Source organism: Triticum dicoccoides, chromosome 5B (genome assembly GCF_002162155.2).
Source record: "Triticum dicoccoides isolate Atlit2015 ecotype Zavitan chromosome 5B, WEW_v2.0, whole genome shotgun sequence".
In the NCBI taxonomy this organism is placed as follows: Eukaryota; Viridiplantae; Streptophyta; class Magnoliopsida; order Poales; family Poaceae; genus Triticum; species Triticum dicoccoides.
In genome coordinates this window covers 713,279,573-713,292,263 of record NC_041389.1, presented here as the reverse complement: position 1 = coordinate 713,292,263, position 12,691 = coordinate 713,279,573, and positions in this window count along the sequence as shown.

Sequence of the window (12,691 nt, the reverse complement as noted above, 5' to 3'; positions counted from 1 at the left end):
GTCCTTGCGAAGGTTAAAACAGCACCAACTTGACGAACTATCGTTGTGGTTTTTGATGCATAGGGTTCTTGCTAAGCCCGTAGCAGCCACGTAAAATTTGCAACAACAAAGTAGAGGACGTCTAACTTGTTTTTGCAGGGCATGTTGTGATGTGATATGGTCAAGACGTGATAAGATATAAGTTGTTGTATGAGATGATCATGTTTTGTTGAAGTTATCGGCAACTGGCAGAAGCCCTATGGATGTCTCTTTGTTGCATAAGATGCAAGTGCCAAATAATTGCTTTACTTTATCGCTATACGATAGCAATAGTTGCAAGAGCAATAGTTGGTGAGACAACCATGTGATGACACATTGATATAGATCAAGATGATGAAGATCATGGTGTCGTGCCGGTGACGATAGAGATCATGACAGTACTTTGGAGATGGAGATCAAAGGCGCAAGATGATCATGGCCATATCTTGTCACATATTTTGATTGCATATGATGTTTATATATTATACATCTTATTCTTGCTTTGATTGACGGTAGCATTTTAAGATGATCTCTCACTAATTATCAAGAAGTGTTCTCCCTGAGTATGCACCGTTGCCAAAGTTCGTCGTGCCCAGACTGTTGGCGAACGTTGCAGAAAACAAAAAATTTTCCTACGGTTTCACCAAGATCCATCTATGAGTTCATCTAGCAACGAGTCATGGGAGAGTGATTGCATCTACATACCACTTGTAGATCGCGTGCGGAAGCGTTCAATGGAACGGGGTTGATGGAGTCGTACTCGCCGTGATTCAGATCACCGATGACCTAGTGCCGAACGGACAGCACCTCCGCGTTCAACACACGTACGGAACAGCCACGTCTCCTCCTTCTTGATCCAGCAAGGGGAGAGGAGAGGTTGAGGGAGATGGCACCACCAGCAGCACGACGACGTGGTGTTGATGGAGCTGCAGTACTCCGGCAGATCTTCGCTAAGCGCTATGGAGGAGGAGGAGGTGTCGGGGAGGGAGAAGGAGGCAACCAAAGGCGTGGGATGAGAGCCCTCCTTCCCCCACTATATATAGGAGGGCCAAGGGGGGTTGGCCGGCCCTAGGAGATCAAATCTCCTAGGGGGGGCGGCGGCCAAGGGAGGTTTCCCTCCCCCCCAAGGCACCTAGAGGTGCCTTCCACCACTTGGACTCCTCCCCCATGGAAACCCTAGGCGCATGGGCCTAGTGGGGCTGGTGCCCTGGGCCCATGCAGGCCAAGGCGCACCCCCTACAGCCCATGTGGCCCCCCCGGGGCAGGTGGCCCCACCCGGTGGGCCCTCGGGACCCTTTCGGTGGTCCCGGTACAATACCGATAACCCCGAAACTTGTCCCATGTCCGAAATAGTACTTCCCATATATAAATATTTACCTCCGGACCATTCCGGAACTCCTCGTGACGTCCGGGATCTCATCCGGGACTCCAAACAACATTCGGGTTACTGCATATACATATCCCTACAACCCTAGCGTCACCGAACCTTAAGTGTGTAGATCCTACGGGTTCGGGAGACATGTAGACATGACCGAGATTGCTCTCCGGTCAATAACCAACAGCGGGATCTGGATACCCATGTTGGCTCCCACATGATCCACGATGATCTCATTGGATGAACCACGATGTCGAGGATTTAATCAACCCCGTATGCAATTCCCTTTGTCAATCGATATGTTACTTGCCCGAGATTCGATCATCAGTATCCCAATACCTCGTTCAATCTCGTTACCGGCAAGTCACTTTACTCGTACCGCAATGCATGATCCCGTGACCAGACACTTGGTCACTTTGAGCTCATTATGATGATGCATTACCGAGTGGGCCCAGTGATACCTCTCCGTCATACGGAGTGACAAATCCCAGTCTCGATCTGTGTCAACCCAACAGACACTTTCGGAGATACCTGTAGTGCACCTTTATAGTCACCCAGTTACGTTGTGACGTTTGATACACCCAAAGCACTCCTACGGTATCCGGGAGTTACACGATCTCATGGTCAAAGGAAAAGATACTTGACATTAGAAAAGCTCTAGCAAACGAACTACACGATCTCACGCTATGCTTAGGATTGGGTCTTGTCCATCACATCATTATCCTAATGATGTGATCCCGTTATCAATGACATCCAATGTCCATAGCCAGGAAACCATGACTATCTATTGATCAACGAGCTAGTCAACTAGAGGCTTACTAGGGACATGTTGGTGTTTGTTATTCACACATGTATTACGATTTCCGGATAATACAATTATAGCATGAATAAAGACAATTATCATGAACAAAGAAATATAATAATAATGCTTTTATTATTGCCTCTAGGGCATATTTCCAACAGTCTCCCACTTGCACTAGAGTCAATAATCCAGTTACATTGTGATGAATCGAACACCCATGGAATTCTGGTGTTGATCATGTTTTGCTCTAGGAGAGGTTTAGTCAATGGATCCGCTACATTCAGGTCCGTATGTACTTTACAAATCTCTATGTCTCCATCTTGAACATTTTCACGAATGGAGTTGAAGCGACGCTTGATGTGCCTTGTCTTCTTGTGAAACCTAGGCTCCTTGGCAAGTGCAATAGCTCCAGTGTTGTCACAAAAGAGCTTGATTGGCCCCGACGCATTGGGTATGACTCCTAGGTCGGTGATGAACTCCTTCACCCATATTGCTTCATGTGCTGCCTCCGAGGCTGCCATGTACTCCGCTTCACATGTAGATCCCGCCACGACGCTCTGCTTGCAACTGCACCAGCTTACTACCCCACCATTCAAAATATACACGTATCCGGTTTGTGACTTAGAGTCATCCAGATCTGTGTCGAAGCTAGCGTCGACGTAACCCTTTACGACGAGCTCTTCGTCACCTCCATAAATGAGAAACATTTCCTTAGTCCTTTTCAGGTACTTCAGGATATTCTTGACCGCTGTCTAGTGTTTCTTGCCGGGATTACTTTGGTACCTTCCTACCAAACTTACGGCAAGGTTTACATCAGGTCTGGTACACAGCATGGCATACATAATAGAACCTATGGCTGAGGCATGGGGGATGACACTCATCTCTTCTATATCTTCTGCCGTGGTCGGACATTGAGCTGAGCTCAATTTCACACCTTGCAAAACAGGCAAGAACCCTTTCTTGGACTGATCCATTTTGAACTTCTTCAAAATCTTATCAAGATATGTGCTTTGTGAAAGACCTATGAGGCGTCTCGATCTATCCCTATAGATCTTGATGCCTAATATATAAGCAGCTTCTCCAAGGTCCTTCATTGAAAAACTCTTATTCAAGTAGGCCTTGATGCTGTCCAAGAGTTCTATATCATTTCCCATCAAAAGTATGTCATCTACATATAGTATGAGAAATGCTATAGAGCTCCCACTCACTTTCTTGTAAACACAGGCTTCTCCATAAGTCTGTGTAAACCCAAACGCTTTGATCATCTCATCAAAACGAATGTTCCAACTCCGAGATGCTTGCACCAGCCCATAAATCGAGCGTTGGAGCTTGCACACCTTGTCAGCATTCTTAGGATCGACAAAACCTTCCGGCTGCATCATATACAATTCTTCCTTAAGGAAACCATTAAGGAATGCCGTTTTGATGTCCATTTGCCAAATTTCATAATCATAAAATGCGGCAATTGCTAACATGATTCGGACGGACTTCAGCTTCGCTACCGGTGAGAAAGTCTCATCGTAGTCAACCCCTTGAACTTGTCGATAACCTTTAGCGACAAGCCGAGCTTTATAGATGGTCACATTACCATCCGCGTCTGTCTTCTTCTTAAAGATCCATTTATTTTCTATGGCTCGCCGTTCAACGGGCAAGTCAGTCAAAGTCCATACTTCGTTTTCATACATGGATCCTATCTCGGATTTCATGGCTTCTAGCCATTTGTCGGAATCCGGGCCCGCCATCGCTTCTTCATAGTTCGAAGGTTCACTGTTGTCTAACAACATGATTTCCAAGACAGGGTTGCCGTACCACTCTGGTGCGGAACGTGTCCTTGTGGACCTTCGAATTTCAGTAGGAGCTTGATCAGAAGTATCTTGATCATTATCATTAACTTCCTCTCTAGTCGGTGCAGGCACCTCAGGAACATTTTCTTGAGTTGCGCCATTTTCCGGTTCAAGAGGTAATACTTCATCAAGCTCTACTTTCCTCCCACTTACTTCTTTCGAGAGAAACTCTTTCTCCAGAAAGGACCCATTCTTGGCAACAAAGATCTTGCCTTCGGATCTGAGGTAGAAGATATACCCAATAGTTTCTTTAGGGTATCCTATGAAGACGCATTTTTCCGATTTGGGTTCGAGCTTTTCAGGTTGAAGTTTCCTGACATAAGCATCGCATCTCCAAACTTTTAGAAACGATAGCTTAGGTTTCTTCCCAAACCATAATTCAAACGGTGTTGTCTCAACGGATTTCGACGGTGCCCTATTTAAAGTGAATGCGGCAGTCTCTAAAGCATAGCCCCAAAAAGATAGTGGTAAATCGGCAAGAGACATCATAGATCGCACCATATCTAATAGAGTGCGATTACGACGTTCGGACACACCATTATGCTGAGGTGTTCCAGGCGGCATGAGTTGTGAAACTATTCCACATTTTCTTAAGTGTGTGCCAAATTCGTGACTCAAGTATTCTCCTCCTCGATCTGATCGTAGGAACTTGATTTTCCTGTCACGTTGATTCTCAACTTCACTCTGAAATTCCTTGAACTTTTCAAAGGTTTCAGACTTGTGTTTCATTAGGTAGATATACCCATATCTACTCAAATCATCAGTGAGGGTGAGAACATATCGATAGCCACCGCGAGCCTCAACACTCATTGGACCGCACACATCAGTATGTATGATTTCCAATAAGTTGGTTGCTCGCTCCATTGTTCCTGAGAACGGAGTCTTGGTCATTTTACCCATGAGGCATGGTTCGCACGTGTCAAATGATTCGTAATCAAGAGACTCTAAAAGTCCATCAGCATGGAGCTTCTTCATGCGTTTGACACCTATGTGACCAAGGCGGCAGTGCCACAAGTATGTGGGACTATCACTATCAATCTTACATCTTTTGGTACTTACACTATGAATATGTGTAGCATTACGCTCGAGATTCATAAAGAATAAACCATTCACCATCGGAGCATGACCATAAAACATATCTCTCATATAAATAGAACAACCATTATTCTCGGATTTAAATGAGTAGCCATCTCGAATTAAACGAGATCCAGATACAATGTTCATGCTCAAACTTGGCACTAAATAACAATTATTGAGGTTCAAAACTAATCCCGTAGGTAAATGTAGAGGTAGCGTGCCGACGGCGATCACATCGACCTTGGAACCATTCCCGACGCGCATCGTCACCTCGTCCTTTGCCAGTCTCCGTTTATTCCGCAGCTCCTGCTGTGTGTTACAAATATGAGCAACGGCACCGGTATCAAATACACAGGAGTCACTACGATTACTGGTAAGGTACACATCAATTACATGTATATCAAATATACCTTTGGTTTTGCCGGCCTTCTTGTCCGCTAAGTATTTGGGGCAGTTCCGCTTCCAATGACCACTTTCCTTGCAATAAAAGCACTCAGTCTCGGGCTTGGGTCCATTCTTTGGCTTCTTCCCGGCAGCTTGCTTGCTGGGCGTGGCAACCACCTTGCCGTCCTTCTTGAAGTTCTTTTTACCCTTGCCCTTCTTGAACTTAGTGGTTTTATTGACCATCAACACTTGATGTTCCTTCTTGACTTCTACCTCTGTTGATTTCAGCATAGCAAATACTTCAGGAATGGTCTTCTCCATCCCCTGCATATTGAAGTTCATCACAAAGCTCTTGTAGCTCGGTGGAAGCGACTGGAGGATTGTGTCAATGACCGCATCATCCGGGAGATTAACTCCCAGCTGAGTCAAGCGGTTATGTAACCCAGACATAGTGAGTATGTGCTCACTGACAGAACTATTTTCCTCCATCTTACAGCTGAAGAATTTGTCGGAGACTTCATATCTCTCGACCCGGGCATGAGCTTGGAAAACCATTTTCAGCTCTTCGAACATCTCATATGCTCCATGTCTCTCAAAACGCTTTTGGAGCCCCGGCTCTAGGCTGTAAAGCATGCCGCACTGAACGAGGGAGTAGTCATCGGTACGTGCCTGCCAAGCATTCATAACGTCTTGTTCTGCAGGGAGAACATGTGCGTCACCCAGCGGTGCTTGTAGGACATAATCTTTCTTGGCAGCTATGAGGATGATCCTCAGGTTCCGGACCCAGTCCGTATAGTTGCTGCCATCGTCTTTCAGCTTGGTTTTCTCTAGGAACGCGTTGAAGTTGAGGACTACGTTGGCCATTTGATCTACAGGACATATTGTAAAATATTTAGACTAAGTTCATGATAATTAAGTTCATCTAATCAAATTATAATGAACTCCCACTCAGATTTGACATCCCTTTAGTCATCTAAGTGTTACACGATCCGAGTCGACTAGGCCGTGTCCGATCATCACGTGAGACGGACTAGTCATCGTCGGTGAACATTCTCATGTTGATCGTATCTTCCATACGACTCGTGTTCGACCTTTCGGTCTCCGTGTTCCGAGGCCATGTCTGTACATGCTAGGCTCGTCAAGTTAACCCTAAGTGTTTTCGCTGTGTAAAACTGTCTTACACCCGTTGTATGTGAACGTAAGAATCCATCACACCCGATCATCACGTGGTGCTTAGAAGCGACAAACTGTAGCAACGGTGCACAGTTAGGGGAGAACACTTCTTGAAATTTTGTAAGGGATCATCTTATTTACTACCGTCGTTCTAAGTAAACAAGATGCATAAAACATAATAAACATCACATGCAATTATATAAAGTAGTGACATGATATGGCCAATATCATATAGATCCTTTGATCTTCATCTTCGGGGCTCCATGATCATCTTGTCACCGGCATGACACCATGATCTCCATCATCATGATCTCCATCATCGTGTCTTCATGAAGTTGTCACGCCAACGACTACTTCTACTTCTATGACTAACACGTTTAGTAATGAAGTAAAGTAGTTTACATGGCGTTCTTCAATGACACGCAGGTCATACAAAAAATAAAGACAACTCCTATGGCTCCTGCCGGTTGTCATACTCATCGACATGCAAGTCGTGATTCCTATTACAATAGCATGAACATCTCATACATGACATATAGATCATTCATCATTCACCACAACTTTGGCCATATCATATCACAATGCACTTGCTGCAAAAACAAGTTAGACGTCCTCTAATTGTTGTTGCAAGTTTTACGTGGCTGAAGTAGGGTTCTAGCAAGAACGTTTTCTTACCTACGTGAAACCACAACGTGATTTGTCAACTTCTATTTACCCTTCATAAGGACCCTTTTCATCGAATCCGCTCCAACTAAAGTAGGAGAGACAGACACCCGCCAGCCACCTTATGCAACTAGTGCATGTTAGTCGGTGGAACCGGTCTCACGTAAGCGTACGTGTAAGGTTGGTCCGGGCCGCTTCATCCCACAATACCGCTGAAGCAAGATAAGACTAGTAACGGCAAGAGAGTTGACAACATCTATGCCCACAACAAATTGTGTTCTACTCGTGCAAGAAGAACTACGCATAGACCTAGCTCATGATGCCACTGTTGGCGAACGTTGCAGAAAACAAAAAATTTTCCTACGGTTTCACCAAGATCCATCTAAGAGTTCATCTAGCAATGAGTCATGGGAGAGTGATTGCATCTACATACCACTTGTAGATCGCGTGCGGAAGCGTTCAATGGAACGGGGTTGATGGAGTCGTACTCGCCGTGATTCAGATCACCGATGACCTAGTGCCGAACGGACAGCACCTCTGCGTTCAACACACGTACGGAACAGCCACGTCTCCTCCTTCTTGATCCAGCAAGGGGAGAGGAGAGGTTGAGGGAGATGGCACCACCAGCAGCACGACGGCGTGGTGTTGATGGAGCTGCAGTACTCCGGCAGATCTTCGCTAAGCGCTATGGAGGAGGAGGAGGTGTCGGGGAGGGAGAAGGAGGCAACCAAAGGCGTGGGATGAGAGCCCTCCTTCCCCCACTATATATAGGAGGGCCAAGGGGGGTTGGCCGGCCCTAGGAGATCAAATCTCCTAGGGGGGGCGGCGGCCAAGGGGGGTTTCCCTCCCCCCCAAGGCACCTAGAGGTGCCTTCCACCACTTGGACTCCTCCCCCATGGAAACCCTAGGCGCATGGGCCTAGTGGGGCTGGTGCCCTTGGCCCATGCAGGCCAAGGCGCACCCCCTACAGCCCATGTGCCCCCCCCGGGGCAGGTGGCCCCACCCGGTGGGCCCCCGGGACCCTTCCGGTGGTCCCGGTACAATACCGATAACCCCGAAACTTGTCCCGATGCCCGAAATAGTACTTCCCATATATAAATCTTTACCTCCGGACCATTCCGGAACTCCTCGTGACGTCCGGGATCTCATCCGGGACTCCGAACAACATTTGGGTTACTGCATATACATATCCCTACAACCCTAGCGTCACCGAACCTTAAGTGTGTAGACCCTACGGGTTCGGGAGACATGTAGACATGACCGAGATTGCTCTCCGGTCAATAACCAACAGCGGGATCTGGATACCCATGTTGGCTCCCACATGCTCCACAATGATCTCATCGGATGAACCACGGTGTCGAGGATTTAATCAACCCCGTATGCAATTCCCTTTGTCAATCGATATGTTACTTGCCCGAGATTCGATCGTCGGTATCCCAATACCTCGTTCAATCTCATTACCGGCAAGTCACTTTACTCGTACCGCAATGCATGATCCCGTGACCAGACACTTGGTCACTTTGAGCTCATTATGATGATGCATTACCGAGTGGGCCCAGTGATACCTCTCCGTCATACGGAGTGACAAATCCCAGTCTCGATCTGTGTCAACCCAACAGACACTTTCGGAGATACCTGTAGTGCACCTTTATAGTCACCCAGTTACGTTGTGACGTTTGATACACCCAAAGCACTCCTACGGTATCCGGGAGTTACACGATCTCATGGTCAAAGGAAAAGATACTTGACATTAGAAAAGCTCTAGCAAACGAACTACACGATCTCACGCTATGCTTAGGATTGGGTCTTGTCCATCACATCATTATCCTAATGATGTGATCCCGTTATCAATGACATCCAATGTCCATAGCTAGGAAACCATGACTATCTATTGATCAACGAGCTAGTCAACTAGAGGCTTACTAGGGACATGTTGGTGTCTGTTATTCACACATGTATTACGATTTCCAGATAATACAATTATAGCATGAATAAAGACAATTATCATGAACAAAGAAATATAATAATAATGCTTTTATTATTGCCTCTAGGGCATATTTCCAACACAGACACCACGTGATGATCGGGTGTGATAAGCTCTACGTCCATCTACAACGGGTGCAAGCCAGTTTTGCACACGCAGAATACTCAGGTTAAACTTGACGAGCCTAGCATATGCAGATATGGCCTCGAAACACGGAGACCGAAAGGTCGAGCGTGAATCATATAGTAGATATGATCAACATAGTGATGTTCACCATTGAAAACTACTCCATCTCACGTGATGATCAGTTATGGTTTAGTTGATTTGGATCACGTGATCACTTAGATTACTAGAGAGATGTCTGTCTAAGTGGGAGTTCTTAAGTAATATGATTAATTGAACTTAAATTTATCATGAACTTAGTCCTGGTAGTATTTTGCAAATTATGTTGTAGATCAATAGCTCGCGTTGTTGCTCTCCGTTTATATTTTGATATGTTCCTAGAGAAAAATTGTGTTGAAAAATGTTAGTAGCAATGATGCAGATTGGATCCGCGATCCGAGGTTTATCCTCATTGCTACACAGAAGAATTATGTCCTTAATGCACCACTAGGTGACAGACCTATTGCAGGAGCAGATGCAGACGTTATGAACGTTTGGCTAGCTCGATATGATGACTACTTGATAGTTTTGTGCACCATGCTTTATGGCTTAGAATCGGGACTTCAAAGATGTTTTGAACATCATGGACCATATGAGATGTTCTAGGAATTGAAGTTAATATTTCAAGCAAATACCCGAGTTGAGAGATATGAAGTCTCCAATAAGTTCTATAGCTAAAATATGGAGGAGAATCGCTCAACTAGTGAGCATGTGCTCAGATTGTTTGGGTACTTCAATCGCTTGAATCAAGTGGGAGTTAATCTTCCAGATAAGATAGTGATTGATAGAATTCTCTAGTCACCATCACTAAGTTACTAGAACTTCGTGATGAACTATAGTATGCAAGGGATGACGAACACAATTCCCGAGCTCTTCGTGATGTTGAAATCGACGAAGGTAGAAATCAAGAAAGAGCATCAAGTGTTGATGATTGACAAGACCACTAGTTTCAAGAAAAGGGCAAAGGGAAAGAAAGGGAAACTTCAAAGTAGAATGGCAAACAAGTTGTCACTCCCATGAAGAAGACCAAAGCTGAACCAAAGCCTGAAACTGAGTGTTTACACTGCAAAGGAAATGGTCACTGGAAGCGGAAATGCCCTGAATATTTGGTGGATAAGAAGGATGGCAAAATGAACAAGGGTATATTTGATATACAGGTTATTGATGTGTGCCTTACTAGTGTTTATAGTAGCCCCTGAGTATTTGATACTTGTTTAGTTGCTAAGATTAGTAACTCGAAACAGGAGTTACATAATAAACAGAGACTAGTTGAGGGGAAGTGACGATGAGTGTTGGAAGTAGTTCCAAGATTGATATGATCATCATCGCACACTCCCTATACTTTTGGGATTAGTATTAAACCTAAATAAATGTTATTTGGCGTTTGCGTTGAGCATGAATATGATTTGATCATGTTTATTGCAATACGGTTATTCATTTAAAATCAGAGAATAATTGTTGTTCTGTTTACATGAATAAAACCTTCAATGGTCATACACCCAATGAAAATAGTTTGTTGGATCTCGATCATAGTGATACACATATTCATAATATTGATGCCAAAAGATGCAAAGTTAATAATGATAGTGCAATTTATTTGTGGCACTGCCGTTTGGGTCATATCGGTGTAAAGCGCATGAAGAAACTCCATAAAGATGGATTTTCGGAATCACTTGGTTATGAATCATTTGATGCTTGCGAACCGTGCCTTTTGGGCAAGATGACTAAAACTCCGTTCTTCGGAACAATGGAACAAGCTACTGACTTATTGGAAATAATACATACCGATGTATGCGATCCAATGAGTGTTGATGCTCGTGGCAAAGTATCGTTATTTTCTGACCTTCACAAGATGATTTGAGCAGATCTGGGTATATCTACTTGATGAAACATAAATCTAAAATAGTAGAAAGGTTCAAAGAATTTCAGAGTGAAGTGGAAAAATCATCGTAACAAGAAAATAAAATTTGTGCGATCTGATCGCGGAGACGAATATTTGAGTTACGAGTTTGGTCTTCAATTAAAATAATGTGGAATAGTTTCACAGCTCACGCCACCTGGAACACCACAACGTTATGGTGTGTCCGAACGTCGTAACCGCACTTTATTGGATATGGTGCGATTTATGATGTCTCTTATTGATTTACCATCATCGTTTTGGGGTTATGCATTAGAGACAGCTGCATTCACATTAAAAGGGCACCATCTAAATCCATTGAGACGACACCGTATGAACTATGGTTTAGCAGTAAACCTAAGTTGTCGTTTCTTAAAAGTTTGGAGTTGCAATGCTTATATGAAAAAGGTTTTCAACCTGATAAGCTCAAACCCAAATCGGAGAAGTGCGTCTTCATAGAATACCCAAAGGAAACTGTTGGGTACTCCTATCACAGATCCGAAGGCAAAACATTCGTTGCTAAGAATGGATCCTATCTAGAGAAGGAGTTTCTCTCGAAAGAAGTGAGTGGGAGGAAAGTAGAACTTGATGAGGTAACTGTACCTTCTCCCGAATTGGAAAATATTTCATCACTGAAATCAGTTCCAGTGATTCCTACACCAATTAGTGAGGAAGCTAATGATAATGATCATGAAACTTTAGATCAAGTTATTACAGAACCTCGTAGGTCTTCTAGAGTACGGTCCGCACCAGAGTGGTACGGTAATCCTATTCTGGAAGTCATGTTACTAGACCATGATGAACCTACGAACTATGAGGAAGCGATGATGAGCCCAGATTCCGCGAAATGGCTTGAGGCCATAAAATCTGAGATATGATCCATGTATGAGAACAAAGTATGGACTTTGGTGGAATTGCCCGATGATCGGCAAGCCATATTGTATAAATGGATCTTCAAGAGGAAGACGGATGTTGATAGTAGTGTTACTATCTACAAAGCTCAACTTGTCACAAAAAGGTTTTTGACAAGTTCAAGGTGTTGACTACAATGAGATTTTCTCAACTGTAGCTGTGCTTAAGTCTGTCCGAATCATGTTAGCAATTGCCAAAATTTATGAAATCTGGCAAATGGATGTCAAAACTGCATTCCTTAATGGTTTTCTTGAAGAAGAGTTGTATATGATACAACCAGAAGGCTTTGTCAATCCTAAAGGTGCTAACAAAGTGTGCAAGCTCCAGCGATCCATTTATGGACTGGTTCAAGCCTTTCGGAGTTGGAATATACGCTTTGATGAGTTGATCAAAGCATATG